This window comes from Balaenoptera acutorostrata, chromosome 3 (assembly GCF_949987535.1).
Source record: "Balaenoptera acutorostrata chromosome 3, mBalAcu1.1, whole genome shotgun sequence".
Lineage (NCBI taxonomy): Eukaryota > Metazoa > Chordata > Mammalia > Artiodactyla > Balaenopteridae > Balaenoptera > Balaenoptera acutorostrata.
In genome coordinates, this window is record NC_080066.1 from 152,386,816 (window position 1) to 152,402,705 (window position 15,890).

General features: G+C 53.4%; 1 protein-coding gene across 5 annotated transcripts in view; it reads right to left on the bottom strand.

The window, feature by feature from the left end:
* The window catches only part of MIDEAS (mitotic deacetylase associated SANT domain protein), a 68,025-nt gene that overhangs the window by 29,077 nt on the left and 23,058 nt on the right, over positions 1-15,890 (bottom strand). Inside the window, exons 2-3 of one of the 5 annotated variants that reach the window (XM_057543053.1) lie at positions 15,392-15,506; positions 14,801-14,842 (exon numbers count right to left, since the gene is read on the bottom strand). The exons of 1 other annotated variant lie outside the window; for it this stretch is intronic. The gene's annotated coding sequence lies outside the window, so the exon portion shown is untranslated. Of the gene's footprint in view, positions 1-11,823; positions 12,362-14,800; positions 14,843-15,391; positions 15,507-15,890 lie in introns of those variants that run through there. 3 more of the 5 variants (XM_057543052.1, XM_057543049.1, XM_057543051.1) reach the window with 3 other exon arrangements.

Consider the following 15,890-nt stretch of genomic DNA (forward strand, 5'->3'; position numbering starts at 1 on the left):
CCTTCAGTGACTGAGCCTCTGGAGAGGGCTTCATGAGGACCTCACAACCCTCTCTATGCCCTACAGGGCTCACGCCACCAGATGCTGCTCCAGCTCCCCCCTCCCCTTCCGGAAGGGCCTGGCTCTCCTTCTGGAAGGGCCTGGCTCAACGGCAGGTCTAGGGCAGGGCTCCCTGGAGTCTGTGCCTGAGGCCCAGTGCCAGACTCTGTCCCAGACCAACATACAGAGAAGGCCATTCACAGGAACCTCCCTTAACATGGCCCTGCCCTGCTTACTGCGCCCTCCCACACACACACACCCTCTGTAGCCCTGCAGGTCTGCCCACTGCCCCTTCATCCACTCAACAAGCATTTGCTGAGCACTGGCTGTAAGCCAGGCTCTGGGGAGACACAGGAGACGAGGTACAGTCCCTACCCACACAGAGCTCCCAGTCCATTGGGGGAGAAAAACAGAAACACACATTGATTATAATGCAAGGTGGCCTGTCCTGGGGCTCGAGATACACACAGGGAATAAGTGACCCTGGGGAGAGTTCCCTGGCTTTGAGCCTTTGCTGGAGCTGTCACCTCTGCCTGGAAGCCCTGCCTCCACTCTGACAACCTGCCTCCCTTCAAAGCCTACCTCTTCCAGGCAGCCCTCCGGCACATACTGTTCTCACCCTTTCTGAATCTTGGTGCTCTTACTCGCTATTAACCACTAGCTCACAAGGCTTCTGCAATTCCCTTCTGTTTCCGTAGCAAGGCTGGGAGAAGCAGAGCCTGGAGGCAGTGTGGCCCAATGGAGAGGGCAGTGAACTAGTTGTCAGGTAACCCGGTGTCTGGTCCAGGACCCACCACTCAATGGTTTCTGCCTTTGAGGAATTTGGGAGCCGGGGGTTGGGGTGCGGGGGTGGAGAAGGCCTGTGTCCAGGAATCACCTTTGTAATGAGCAACTGCCACAATAAATAGTAGCCACCAGCACTGCTCATGTGTCCAATGTGTGTGAGTATCGCTCATTTGTATAACCACTTATCCCTATCTGAGAAATGAGGAAAGGTTGGCTCTGAAAAGTAACTTGTTCCAGGTCACAGCCGGAGGTCCTTTGTGAGGAGCCAGGATTCTAATCCAAGTCTACCAAGTCCAAACCAGGTCTCCATCACACTCTGCTGCCTGTCAGTGTTGAGCAGTGGTTCTCAAACCTACCCTGAGAGATTATTAGTTCATGGGTCTGGTAACGGGGGGAAATCAAGGTGGGAAATCCACAGTGCTTCATAAGCAGCCCAGGTGGTGCCCAGATGCTGGAGCAGAGGAACGGCTAGAGGGTCAGGGCCTGGCACGGTGCAGTTTCCAAGGACCCACTGCTCCTCACTCCCCTGGGAGCCACCTGCCAGGGTGTCGTGCCCTGCACAGGAGGCATGAGGGGTCCCATGAGCCCTAGGGCTGACTATGGCTCTTAGAGTGCCTAAGGCCCAACTGAGTGCCCATGTTTACTGAGCTTTTACTATCTGCCAAACACTGCGCTGAGTGTATTGCTAGCAACATCTTATTTAACCCTCACTCTTCTTTGTCCCATTTTACAGCTCTGGAATGGTATACTCAAAAGTATCTATTTAACACAAAAGAAGACAGTAACAGAGAGGAACAAAAAAAGACATTAGACAGAAAGCAAATAGCAAAAATGGCAGACATAAATCCAACCTTTTTAATAATTACTTTAAATGTAAATAGATTAACACCCCAATTAAAAGGCAGAGTTTGGGAAAATGGGTTTAAAAAAACCACGATCCAACTGTTAACAAGAGACACACACTTTAGATTCAAAGACACAAATAGGTTGAAAGTAAAAGGATGGAAAAAGATATACCATGCTAACAGTAACCAAAAGAGAGCTGGGAATGGCTATGCTAATATTAAGCAAAATAGACTTTAAGACAAAAACTCTTATTAGAGACAAAGAAGGACACTTTATAATGACAAAAGTGTCTACCCATTAAGAGAATATTACAATTATAAAAGTATTTGCACCTAACAACAGAGCCCCCAAAATACATGAAGCAAAAACTGTCAGAATTGAAGGGGAAAATAGACAATTCAACAATAAGAGTTGGAGCCTTCACTTTCAAGAATGGATAGAACAACTAAACAGAAGATCAGTAAGGAAACAGAAGACTTGAACACTATAAAGCAAATAGACCTAACACATAGCCATAGAACCTTCCACTCAACAACAGCAGAATATGCATTCTTCTCAAGGGTACATAGAATATTCTCCAGGATAGATCATAAATTAGGCCATAAAACAAGTCTCAATAAATTTGAAAGGGTTGAAATCATACAAAGTATGTTCTCCAATCAAAACGAGATAAAATTAGAAATCAAAAATAGAAGGAAATTTGGGGAATTTACAGGAAATGAAAGTTAGAAGTAACTTGTCAAGTTCTCAGCTCAGAAAGGCCACTCCTTCCTTACTCAGACCATATTCTCCACACCTTCTGCACAGCCCTAGGAAGCTGCAGACCTCAGATTTTTGCAAATGCCTGGGTAGCTCCACACCAGACACACACTGAACCTGACCCCAATCTTGATCCCGGAATCAAAACAGCTGGGGAGGGAGAGCCCTTTAGGGCTGTTAACAGCTTGTTATTCAGCCTACTTCTCCCTGAGAAGACGGCCACAAGCAAACATCTTCACTTCCCCAGCCAGTCTACAGAATGTCCAAAAGGCAGATCCTTCCCAAAAGAAGGGAGCTAACATATACAGAGCACTTACCCCACGCCAGGCACCTGACATACCCTAATCCATGCATACAAACTTCCCACCCAGGCATCTCATTGTCCCCATTCTACAGAGGGAAACTGAGGCTCTGTTATTAAGGTGGCAGAAGCAAGATTCAAAATCTTGTTGTCTGCCTTTAAAGTCCCTGGTCTTTCCATCATCCTTCCAGAAAAATCCCAAATCTACACTTGTTGTGGGCTTCAGAAGGAATGCTATACATGAGAACCCCACAAAGCCAGCTGTGGATCCTCCCGTTTCTCATGTTCCCTCCCAGAACTGATGCTTTTCCTGGGGCCATTTCCAAGTACAGCATAGTATATGACACTCCCTCCCAAGAAATAATCCCAGCCCCAGCCTGCAGAAACAGTCTCCCCTCGAGATCGTGAACATCTGTAAGACCCCCTGGAAGCTAGGAGAGCCCATAGGGCTTTGAGGTGGGAGGACTGCAGGCGTGAGCTGGGAGCTGCAGTCAGCAGGATCACCCTCTGGAATAAGAGCCTCCACACCACATGGAGAAAGGTGGCTTGTGCCTCTCTTCAGAGCCAACCACCAAAGCAGGGCATAGCTACGGAAGCTGAACAGATTCCAAATATCAAGGGATGTTGCAGCTCACTCAGTCCAATTCCTTGTTCCACAAAGCAGCCCAGAGAAGGAAAGAAACTTGCCTGCAAATACACAGACAGGAGCAAGAATCAAGGCCCAGAATCAAGGACGCCAATAACAACGCTTCATGCCTCCATTTAGGAGGCCGCACCTTTTGGCAAGACACTGGGCAGGGCTTGGAGCCAAAGTGAAACCTCAACATCACAAATGTAAGTCTTCTACTTCACCATCATCTCCACCTCTGACATTTCTTGAGGGCACTACTATGTGCCAAGCATGGTGCTGAGCACTCTACACACATGATCCCGTTTAATCCTCACGGCAAGGCAGGTATTATTACACTCCCGTTTCTCAACGAGGCACCTGAAGATCTGAGGTCACAGGAGTATAGAGGCAATGCCAGGACTGGAACCCAGAGCCTTTTCTGCAGGGCTTCAGGCTCAGCCTCCTGCTTGGGTACACATCAGGCTATTTGGGATGGATGGCAGCAGCCTCTGGGCTGCTCACATCTTCTCCCTGGAGAGCGGCTTCAGCTGGCCTGAAAACCAGTCATGTCCTGGAAGTGTGGCTGGTCAGGAAAGGTGAGTGAGAGAGGCCTGGGAGGCGAGTGGCTTTGAAAATGAAGCTACTGGTGATTACCACCACTGGGCCAACCTGTGAAGCTCAACATCTTCAGTTCAAGAGGAAGCCACATCCCTCCCACACTCTCCAACCCCACACCCACAGTTGGCCAACAGCTCTTTAAAAATAAAGCCGTGACTCGCCCCAAAACCCCATGGGGCCCAGGCTCCTGCCCCTTCCCCTGGCACACTGAAATCTGGGTCAAGTCAGTCCATGCTTGGGTTCCTACTAGTGCCAATGCCCCCCACCCAGGGCACTGAGCATCAGCCCCAGCATGACAAGCCACCTCTCTGCATGGGGCTCTCAGAAGGGTTTCCTCTCACGAAGTGAAACTACTAAATAAAGGTTGTTCATTGCACATTCCTAAATAAGGGAGACAGATAGTGCCCACCCACTCCAAAGATCATTGGTCCAAATCTCAATTTCATGGCTGATGGGACTGAAGCCCTGAGAGGTAACATGGTTTGCCCAAGAACACACAGCTCATTAGTTGGGTAGAGCTGTGGTCAGGGCCTCCCAGGGGATGTTCTCACACTCAGCACTCCCTCAGACCTGGCTCTGCTGTCTCTTCTTCTCAGGAGAAAGGAAGCGGGGGTGGGGGGGGTGGGAGCGGTGTCTAGTTGTGGCGTCTTCATCAGCTCTGGCTCATCTGCCTGGCCAGCTCCGGAAGGAGCCAAGACCTACCTGATGGCCTGGGGGGAGAGTGGGAGGGGAGTTTTTTCAGGGGGTCATCCTGCTGGTTTGGAGGATAAGAATGGGGATAATATGGCTCCCCAATACTTGCTAGTGACCAAGAAGAACAAAACCTTGCTGCCAGCAGAGGTGGGGCAGCTCTCAACATGGCTGCCTGGGGCCTCCTAGACAGGCTGCAGAGCGGGCACAGAGAGCCAGCCACCTGCCCCCCTCGTCCAGCCATCCAGTCAGTGTCATGGCCTTTCTCAGGTCCCGGTCAAGATCCAGGGCTTCGGCCAAATGCTCACACATTCCTTGCGTTTCTCCAGTCTCTGAGCAGCTGCTGCAGGCCCTCTTCTCCTGTGTTGATTTATTCTTTATTGTTCCTGAAATACACCCAGAGGCCTTTGGCACCGGGCACCAGCAAAGCATCCAGCCCAAACCCCGAGTACACACCAACCAGGCTCTCTGGGACCTGGGCCAAGCCAGCCAGCATGATGGGCCCTGGGGTCAGACCCAGCAGCCAGGAAGGGAGGCCTAAGATCCCACCCACTCCCAGCCTATGGTCCTAGAGCTGTTCTCAGACTACGGAGGCTGGGATATTTGGGGAGATGGAGACGCTTGCAAGGTTTCTGGGAGGGCTAAACTAAACCTTTCCACTCCTCCCATGCACGAGTGACTCCCCAGCAATCCCCCCCAACACACAAACACAGTGGACCCCCATGTGCCTATCGCCCTGCACAGCAGGGTCTCGTGGCTCAGGCTGGGCTTCTCGCTACCCTGTAAAGTGTTTGGAGAGGGAGGCCTCAGAGGGGTCTTCCCCACCCTTCCCAGCCCAAAATATCTCCCCTATCAGCCAGCTAATAGTGCCTGAATTCCTACCATCAACACTTCATTCCGAGGGTCAAAGCATTGTTCCCTGTGCACATGAAAATAGCCAGGAGAAGTGTGGGAGCTGCCTGGGAAAAAGACAGGGCTTTGGGGTCAAACAGGATGTGTCCTGGCTTCTCCAATCACCTGCCTCTCTGTGGGCCTCAGTTTCCCTACCAGTAAATGGGTACAATATCTTCATCTCATAGTTCTTGTGGGATTAAATGAGGGTTTTATATATATATATATATTATGTATGGAGTGCCTGGCACAAAGTAAGAGCTCGATAAATGTGATTTCATTTCCCCCTTGCTGGGCAGGGGCAAATCATTCATTATTAGTCTTCAACACCTGGAAGGGAATGAAATGGCCTCTTCCAGTTCCACAGCCGGCTGAGAGCAGGGCTGACCAGACAGGAACGGGACAAGGGGACTAGGAATCCCAGCAACAGTGCTGGGCTCTGCAGGCATCTGGCCTAGGGACCCACGAGAAGCACACTCAGCACAGGCCTCCCCAGAACTCAGCTGCGCCAGCAGGGCCTGCAGGGACATGGCGGGACAAGAGTCCCCAGATAAAACCTGGCAGAGCTTCCAAGCCCATAGTGCAGCCTCCACCCTCCTGGGCTCCCTCTAAGAGCAATAAAAGGGAAAGTGCCATCACCTGAGGGAGGCTGGGGAGAGGGTGGTCACTGAAAGTCTGAACAGGGATGCCAGAGGCACTGGGGCCTGCAGGGAGCAAGTAAGCCTGCCCCGAGGCCACCACAGTGAAAGCCCCACAAGTAGAAGTGCCCGCCTGGTTATTTTTGGTACCTCTTCTGCCCAAAGCCAGCAAGGAAAGGCAGCTGCTAGCAACCTGGAAGGGCTGTTTACACTCAAGTGTGCAAGCACTGTGCAAGGACAAAAAGAGCACCAGCAGCCACCGTGCAGAGGGGCCTCTGCCCCCTGTCTTCCTCTCCCGACTGTCCCTGTACAGCCCAATCTGCACGCTGCACAGCCCACAGAGCATGGGTACTTCTGCTTTCAGTCAGATCCAGTCTCCTAACCACAAAACTCACTCACACACACACAAACAGACAAATAACTATGGAGCCAGCTGAAGACTGGGCCACACCCAGGAGCCAAGACAGTATTCCTCTGGGCTCTTCCTGCACTGAAGCGGCCCTTCCCCCGTTTCGAAACTGGGAGGGGCAGGGACCAGGGGCAGGACAGAGGAGCCTTTCCTCTGTGAAGCGAAAGTGGGGACAGTCTATGGAACCTCAAGGCACTCGCTGCCTCTCAGCTTCCCCATTTGAAAGTGAAGGACTAGAGGTCCCAAAGTGTTTTCCAGCTCTGGGTAACTCCTGGAAGCTGGAGAGCCCAGAACTAGGACCCAGGGCCAGCTGAAGAGGTCAGACAAAGCCAGGTCAGGTGGGATGGAGGATCTGAGGCCAGCCAGATGCGCCCCAAGAGCTGCCGGCAGGCTGGGGGGAGGAGGAGGAGGAAGGGGGAGAAAGGCCAGACTACTTGCACTTGCAGGATTTTGAGTTATCACTCAAGCCGTTTCTGAGATCTCTTCTGAGTTCCAGGGCCTTCCCCTCCCAGGAACTGGCAAATTCTGGCAACAGCAGGCTGGCTTGGGGTCTCTGTCTGCCCAGCTGCTGGGAAAAAGCTGGGAATCGAAATCCCTCACTATTTTCCTTCCTCTCTGGACCCCATTTCCCCAGAGAAGATGGGTGGCCTCAGAGGGAACCCCCTTCTGGCTGCAAGCCTGTTGTACTTGCCTCTCTCCAAGCTTCGGCCAGGACAAACCTGCCCTGGCTGCTCCCCTCCTCCCTTCCTGAGACTCCTAGAGGAAGAAGCATTGCCTGGAAAAAATAACACTCACCACAAGCTCCCTGTGGCTGGAAAGAAAGGCAGAGGGAACAGGGAGCACCTTCCCCGGGTGGCCATAGCACCAGGATCTGTTCCAGGAAGAGCAAGATCAAGACCCACTGCCTGGGACGGCTCAGGCCTCCAGCCCCTCTCCTCCCCACCAGTCCCCGAAAACCACAACCAGTAAGTTGAGTCCCGCAGGGAGCCCCCGACCCTCACCCCTGCAAAACCCCAGCTCTCTTCAGACATGTGTTAACTTTCTTCTTATATAATATCTTGGTGTTCCCCCCACCCTCCCACTCCACCCTTGCTACTTGGTGAAACAGCCAAAGTGCTTTTAGGAGCAACTCCCACCCCAGGCTCCACCCGAACTCCATTGAGGTCACAATGAGAGGCTTCAGGTGAAGCGAAGACAAGGGGATTTTTTTCCTTGGCTTAGAAAGCAGCCTTCCTCCCACCCACGTGAGCAGTTCAGCCCGAGGCCTGGGCGGGTAGGTTCCCGAGAGCACAATCTGTTCTCTGGGAAGCTGAGCCCTTAACCCTCCGCTGCAGGGACAGAATCCCTTGCAAAAGTACATGGGCAGCAGGGTCTGGGCTGGTCCAGGCTGGAGTGCATCACACAGTTTTGCCAAGGGCCTAGGGAGTTCGAAAATGAGCTTCATTTACATAAGCCCAGTGGCCTGGAAGGGTACCCTCCTACCACAAGCAGGACACCCTTCATTTCCTTTTCCCTGGAAGGAGCAAAAGGCAAACAGGAGCTGGGCTTGGTAGGAACTGGTGAGATGCTAGCCATCATCTGTTGAGTACCTACTGTGTGCCAGTCACGTTGCATGCACAATCCTGTTTAACCTTTGCAGCAACCCTATGAGTAATTATTATCATCCCCATTTTATAGGTAGGGAAACTGAGGCTCAGGAAGTTAAACAATGCTCAAAGCCACACAGCAAGTGGGGAAGCTGAAGAACGAACCTCTGCCCAGGCCTCATTCCTATGCCCCTGCCAGGCTTCCTTCAGAGTCACTGCCCAGGTTATCGTCCACACACCATCCAGGAATGGTGTTCTGAGTGCGGGGACGGAAGTAGGTGTGCACAAGTTTTGCCTGATGGCTCTGGAATCTGAATTGATGTCCCACTAACTGTTATTGTTCCCAAGTGTGTGACTGTGAGAGCCCCTGTAAGTGTGCGTGTGTTGGGGGTGGAGGGAGGGTGATCTGGATTCCAAAGAGCAGTTTCCAACACCGAAGTTATGCTGTAATGCTTCTGATTCATAAAATGAGCTCACAGTCTCACGATATCCTGAATGTTGCTTCGAATGCAAATGCAGATCCCACAAATAAGAAATGGGGATTTCAGCACACTCCACCCAGCTCCAGCCCAGCTCAAGGAGTTTATTTAGTTCAGCCCCACACAGCCAGAGCGATCCTGCCTGTGCAGAAGCAACTCTTCCGATGGAACACGACCCCTGGCTGCATTTCCTGCAGCCTGTGGTGTGTCAGGGAAGAATGGAGCCCCCAGGCTGCTTCTATACTAATTCGAGCACACACAGGAAGGGTGCCAATTGGCCTGGCCAAAGGAAATGCCCAGGTTAGCAGATTCCCAGGCAGAAGGCTCCAACACTCTTTCACCCTGAGGTCCCATTGGGGTCAGGATTACTGGGACACACTCTCCAGAAGGCCAGCCATAGGGCAGTGCCAGGAGACTGGGTTCACCAGCAGCAGATTCACACATGGACCAACCCTTTTGAAAGCAATGGCACAGTATGAATCCCACAGCAGGACTCACTGGGCCCACCACATGCTAAGTCCACGTTTTCTGGATGGAGATCTTTCATTCATTTGTTCAGCTAACATATACTAAACACCTACTAGATGCCGGACACTGTGGTAACAATATAGAGCATATGCTAGAGCAGAGCTATGATAATACTGAAATGTGCTTTCAACATTTGATGTATATGTACTAACTTGCAAAATCCTCACCTCGACTCTTTGAAGGTATAGGAACTCTAGCTCCCAGTTTATGTTTTGACCACCACATTACAGTACGTACACAAATGACTATATAAGGTGGAAATGAGTATTCAGAAGAAGGCTGAGGCTTCTCCAAAGAAGTGACATTTGAAATAGGATTAGAAGGATACGCAGGAATCTCCCAGCTACTTGTGGCCATCCCCATTCCACCAGGAGCAAGGTTTCCTTCTGGGAGACCCAACTGCAGGAGAGGGGCTATCAATGCCAAAGATTCCTGGACTGGACCCACTCCCCTTCCAGGATACTCTGCTCCATGCGCACCCCCCTGCCAATCCTTCTCCCACTCAGGGGCCCAGAGGCCTTGGCTCCACTGGGCACCCCTTCCCTGAGTTCTGCAGCCACAGGAGGCCTTCAGCTGAAATCTGTAACTGCATATTGCCTTTTTGTTTCTCCATTTATTAAAAGCAGCAGCCCACAGGGCTAAACACTCAAGCTATTTTTAAATCCCACATTTAAAAGTTGAACTCTCATCCCCATGGGCACTCCAGGGCACTCTTTCCTAGGGTGGGGTGAGGGGCTGACAGAGCCAGGAGGAGTGTGGGTTCTTCCCGATGCTTGGTCAGGTTGTCCCAGAGCAAGCTGCATGGTTGGGGAGGGGGGGGGGGAGGAACCCTCCAGGTTCTTCACCCCGCCTGGCCTCTGGGAGCTACTGAGACCAGAGTAACCTGCCAGAGGCCAATCCAATTAGAGTGGAGACTGGGCCAGAGCCATATAATGAGATGGTTTATCACAGTAACTGAGTGTTTACACCCCTATTATTCACTGTCCAGAGCCGTAGGAAAAAGAGGATCCACAAATTCCCAACCAGGGATGGTTTCTCCTTTCCCCTTCATCCTGAAGCCATCTAACAGCCTGTGACAAGGGTGCATTTCTCTGATGTTAAAGCGGCACATGCACACCATCCCTAGGAGGTTCTGGAGCAAGACAAGTGGTTTCCTTCCCTTAGCCGGGGCCCCACAAGGGAGAAGAGGCTTCTCCTCAGAGCTGCATTTCTTCCACCTTCATCAGGCCTCCAGTCTCAATCCTGAAGCTGCAAGGCCAAGGAGGGGCCAGACCTCCAGGCTGCCACCAGGCCAGGCTCCCCCTGTTGGAGCAGGCCAGACCTTCCCTCCCTCCAGCCACAGCTGCCAACAAGGATCCCCTGCACACACGTGCCTAGGCGGCCTCCAGAGTCACCCAAGGCCTGCCAGCTCTCCCCCATCCCACCGTCCCCTGAGTGAGGCTGCACAGGCTGGCACACAGGTCCCAGGTGGGACGGTGGAAGCAGGAAGTAGCCACTAAAGTTGTGACCAACAAAGTTTTAAACAGGGGAGAGTAACTTCCCCTTTCATGCTTGCAGCAGCTCACTCTGGAGGCTGGGCTGCAATACCCAGGGGCTCCCACTTTAGAGTGGCAGGTATCTCCTCTAGGTCTGCCTTCCTGAGGCTTCCTTGGGGCTGAGGCTTGAAAGCGTCAGGCCCTTATCCAGAAGCCTGGTGGGGGCCCTATAGGTGCAACTTGGTGGACACGCTCCTGGATGTGTGAGTTGTAAGGGGGGTATGACTACCGCCACCAAGCCGGCCTTACGCAGGCTCCAGAAAAAAAAACCCGGGCTCCCGAGTTCCGCACAGGCACCACCAAACGCAGCACAAGGTGAGGCGGCGGGAAAGCTCCGCAGGCCGCAGCTGCACGGGGCGTGAGGGGTTGGGCGAAGGATGACAGGTCTGAGGTGCGCCAGCAGCCGGCAGCACCGGGGTGCGCGGGGTGAGGCCGGTCCGCCCGCCCTAAACGCTCCAGCTTAGGCCTCAGCTGCACTGGCCCCGGTTCCCTGCCACTCCTGCACCTCTGTCCCCCAAACTCTGGGCGCGCGTGCAGTTTCCACGTCCGCTCTCGGGTGCACACGGGAAGGGGAAAGGGCTCCCGCACCAAGTTCCCGCAGCTCGCGAGACCCTCCCGTACCTCCTGGACCCAGGCTCGGTCACGCAAGCCGGTCCTGGCGGACACCACGTTTCGCTCAGGCGGAGGAGGAGCCGCCGCTACCGCCGCGGGCCCGGAGGCTTGGGAGGGTTTTCCTGCCGGGGCCGCGCCCGGGTGGGCGGGGGCCGCGCGCGAGCTGCGTAGCTGCACAAACACGGCGGGTTGGCGCTGCACAGGCACTTGAGGGCGGGGGGGGGGTGCGGGCCGCCGAGGGGGCGGGCGGCGGGGCGGCAAACGCACGTACACAAGCGCGCGCCCCCACCCCCGGCCGCTCCGGCAGCAGAAGTTGCCGCGCCGCGCCCCCGTGGCTCCGCGCCCCCGCTCTGGGCCGCGCCTGCAGAGCTGCAGCCCGCGTGCCCAGCCGCCACTGCTTGCGCGCAGCCCGGGGTCCCTTGGCCGCCGCAGCCAGGGCGGGCTCTGCGCCGAGCCGCGTGCAGGCCTCGGCCGCCGGCCCAACAGCCCCACTTACCCTGCTCCTACCCGAGCTCCGGCATCGGCTGTCCCCTTTCCGCCGCGGGCCGCCGCCTTCGGTCGCCTCCCAGGCTCCAGCCGCCTGCACGCACTCCCGATTTTAAAAACAAACAGGCGCCGCCGCCTCCCCGCGGCGCTCGCAGAATTTCCGCCAGCTCGCGCCTCCCGAGGCCGGGAAGTTTGCTGGCAGGGCCCGGGCGGGACGCGCGGGCTGTCACCCTTCGCTCCCGGCACAGGAGCCTCGGCGCAACCCGCGCCCGTGGTGTCCGCCTCGCGGTCGCTCTCCCTCCCTTCGTGTCACCCCCTAGTCCTGCGATGCAGTGTCAGGATTGCACTGCTCTGACTCATCGGTTGAGCTCACAGCTTGAAAAAAAAGAGAGAGAGAGAGAGGGCGAGAGGCAACAGCGAAGGAGGAGGACTCTCTGGCGTGCTACAAAGGATTGCACAACTCGGGGCTGGGAGCGCGGAGCGCCCAGCGGCGGGCCGGCGCGCGCGGCACGGCGGCGAGCAGGAACCAGCTCTACCACTTCATCAGCACAACTGTCTCGGGTCTGCCTCTAAGCCAGCAGGCCCGGCGCCGCCCACTTCCTGCGACCAAATAAGGCCGGAGAAGGCGTCTTTAAACCTCCGGCGGCTGCCCAGGCTGGGGATTTCCAGCAGACCTCACCTCCACTCCCAAGTCAGTCGCCACCCTCCCCCAGCCCAGGCCAGCGCCCCCGATGGCTTTGCTGGAACCAACAGGCCACGCGGCTCGTTCCTTTCACACCAAGGTCAGAACGAGACGGTGACGAAATGTTTGGAAACCCAGCGGGCCTGCCAGGAAAGTATGTGTGTGATGTTGGGGAGGACACAAGTCGCTTTCTTCCACAAAGAAAACTCTCGTTTTGGATACGGTAAAGCATGCTTAATCCTCTCCAAGGCACTTCATTAAGTCTCCCCAAGCTTCACTTTTTGGCTTATCAGCATCCTAGTGGTGGTAAGGTTATTGAGAAACTGCTCCCAGCCCCTATGAAAGACCCATGTCTTGATTACTTGGGTGTGAAAAGCTCCTTGGTTTAATTCTAGCAGCTGAGGCCCAAGTTAGGCAGCTTTTGACTGCATGCCTATATTTCACCTACCTTCCCTACCATCCCCTGATGCCTCCTTAACTGGCGGGAAGATGGGAAACCTTTCTGCTACTCAGGAGGTTCTTGCTGGCCCCCACATACAATGAGGCTCCAGGGCCAGGAGAAAGTCCTGGGGAGGGAGCCCTTTTTTCCTAGTTCCTTTCATTTGTTTTTGTTTTTTCTTTTCCCCAAGGAGATGGGTCAGAAGGAGATTTTTCTTTGAAGGAAAAACCACTGAAGAATACACTGTGTCCTGGCAGCTGCTTTTCCCCTGTGGCCAGTCGTGAGAAGCAGGTGCATCCCTTGCTTTCTCAGGGGGAAGGGGAGGGGCAGCAGATTCTCACGTCACTCTGAACCTGCAGGGCAAGGACCTTCCCCACCACGCCCCTCCCTCTGCCCCCAGTGGATGACAGAGATGACACTGGTACCTTCTGCCTAGAAACCTTCAGAACCCCACACTTGCTTCTAAGGGGCATGACCTTCCTGTCCTCGTCCATCCCTTCACTGGCGGGAGCACCTGTGTGCATCTGGCGCTCACACCTTACCCAGGAGGAAAAGGGCTTATCTGCACCATGGTATGACAGACATGTCACAGTAATGACAACTTAGTCTCATCTGCAAAATAAAGATAATTATGCCAGGGGACTGGACCGGATGACCTTTTAAAATTCCTTCCAGTTTAAAATCCACGATTCTGTGATTGTAAAAAATGAATGGAGGAGCCAGGGAAACAACCTCCAACAAAGAAAAGCCCAGGCTCTCGGATTTAGCGTCTGCTCTGACAGTATTGTTCCTGACAATTCTCAAAGGATGTCCCCACACACAGCCTACTGAACAACCCTGTGTGTGAGAGAGTTTCATCCCGCTCATTTTATGGATGCAAACATTGAGGTTCAGAAAGGTTGAGTGACTTGCACAAGATCACAAAGCAAGCCAGTAGTCTGTCATCTCTCTGTTCCTCTTCCCATCTCCCCTAGAGGAAGGCAGTGAGCAATTGGGGGACTGGGACGCTCAGGCATGCTGGCCCCCAAGTAGAGGCTGGACTCTCAGGACTCCTGGCAGAGGTTCTGTGTAAAACCTTTTTGTTTTTTCCATTTGATTTTTTTCCTCCCCACTGACACCTCATCCAAGTGAGGGAAGCAAAAGCAAAGCCGCCTGGTCTGCAATGCTCACTCCTCTGCAAACCTGCAGCCATCCCGACCTCCCCCTTGGGCCTGGCCCCCAGAGCTGGCCTCGAGCCAGTCCAGAGCAAGTCCCCCAATAGCCAGTGTAGACAAGCCCAGGGATATTCCCCACCAAGCAGAACCCTGGCTGGGGAGCACATTTCTAGAAGAGCCTGCCACCATGAAGCCAGAGCCTAGCCTCCAGGGAACAAGTGGGAGCCGCTCCAAAGGGCACTCCTCAGCCTTGTCCCGCCAGGACTTCCTCTCTGTTCTACGCCGGGATGCTGGGCCAGGCCCAGGAAGCAGCACAGGGAGCAGAGGTAGGTGGCAGGATGCATGAGAAACAGAAGTCAGTGACCTGGAACAGCCCTGCTCATCTTGGAGCAGCTCATGCTCACAAAGGAAGAGAGGGAGGAGAAACGGCATGTGCGTGTGTAGGGGAGGAGGGCCCAAGACTGTCCCAGATGGCCCCTGCCTGGCAGGAGAAGTCTCCCTCCCAAAGGCAGGCAGCTGAGGATGTATAAAGAAAGCTGCAGCTCTTCCAGGAAAGCCCTGGAGGTCAGTTTTGCTGCAGATATGACAGTGCAGAATCACTGACATGTGAAGTGAAAGTTTTGGTTTTAGAAGCTCCAGCCCTTCCTACAGAGGCAGCTAAGAAGAGTGCCCTTTGGGTAAGAAAAAAATAAAGGTGTTCCAGGGACCTTACCCATACAGCGGACTTTTCTCCACCAGCAAGCTTCTTTACAAACTGCAGAAAAGAGAGAGGTACAGAGCTCCAGTTCCCAGGGAGTGCATCTGCTGAGAAACACTCCAGGAAGCAAAGCATCCTAGACAGGATTTCAAACTCTGGGTCCCAGTGACAGTAGAATATGGCATTAGAGACGCTTCCTAGAATGGCATCAGCTCTCTGGACTCCGCTCAGAGTGATCCCTCACTGCCCTGAGTGGTCATCATCAGCATCCACTTCTGGGACAACTTGAGACCATTAAGAAGCTTCCAAGGGTGAATTTTGTGGTATGTGAATTATATCCCAATAAAGCTGTTCTTAAGAGAAAAAAACCCAAAGCTTCCAAGGAAGCCAGGTTCTCACCACCCATCCACCTGCCTCTAACTTTCTGCTTCCATCATTCACGATTTAAAAGAGGAGTTTTCTTCACCCCAAACCCCATGCCTGCTTTCCTGTCCTTTTTCCATTGTCCTTTCTCTGTCAGGACTTTCCATCGAGGCCAGCACACATGGTGTGTTTAAGTGAATAACCAACCTTTACAGGAATGTGGGGAATAGGGGGTACAAATACCTTTGAGGAAATCCCAAGTCCACAATGCTGGGTTCCTTATGTCCCTTATGTTCCTTGTGTCCCTGTTGTCATTTCCCTTTTCAGAATAAAGGTACTACTTCTAGGACCTCATTACCTACAGTTAAAACAGAAGAAAGACAAGGTTGTAGAAAGAACAGGGAACCAGGACTGAGTTTGGGTCCTGCCTAACTAAAGCCAACCCACTGTGTGATCTTAGGAAAGTTGACACTTACCTTCTCCAAGTCTTGCATTTTGGCTCCCTAGATGTACTGTAAGTATTTGCTACACAAACAATAAAAGAATGCCTGCTTTCTAGGGACTTTGGAGAATCACAAGGACAAGAAAACTGCTTTATCATGCTATGTACCTATAAGAGGTTACAATTTTTTTTTTTTAATGTTTTACCCTATATCCCCTTCTCCCAAAACTAGCTTCTCCCTTTCAAAAACCTAGTCCAGTCAAAATTCTTTTTCCTCTGAAATGACCCCAGGTCCACCCC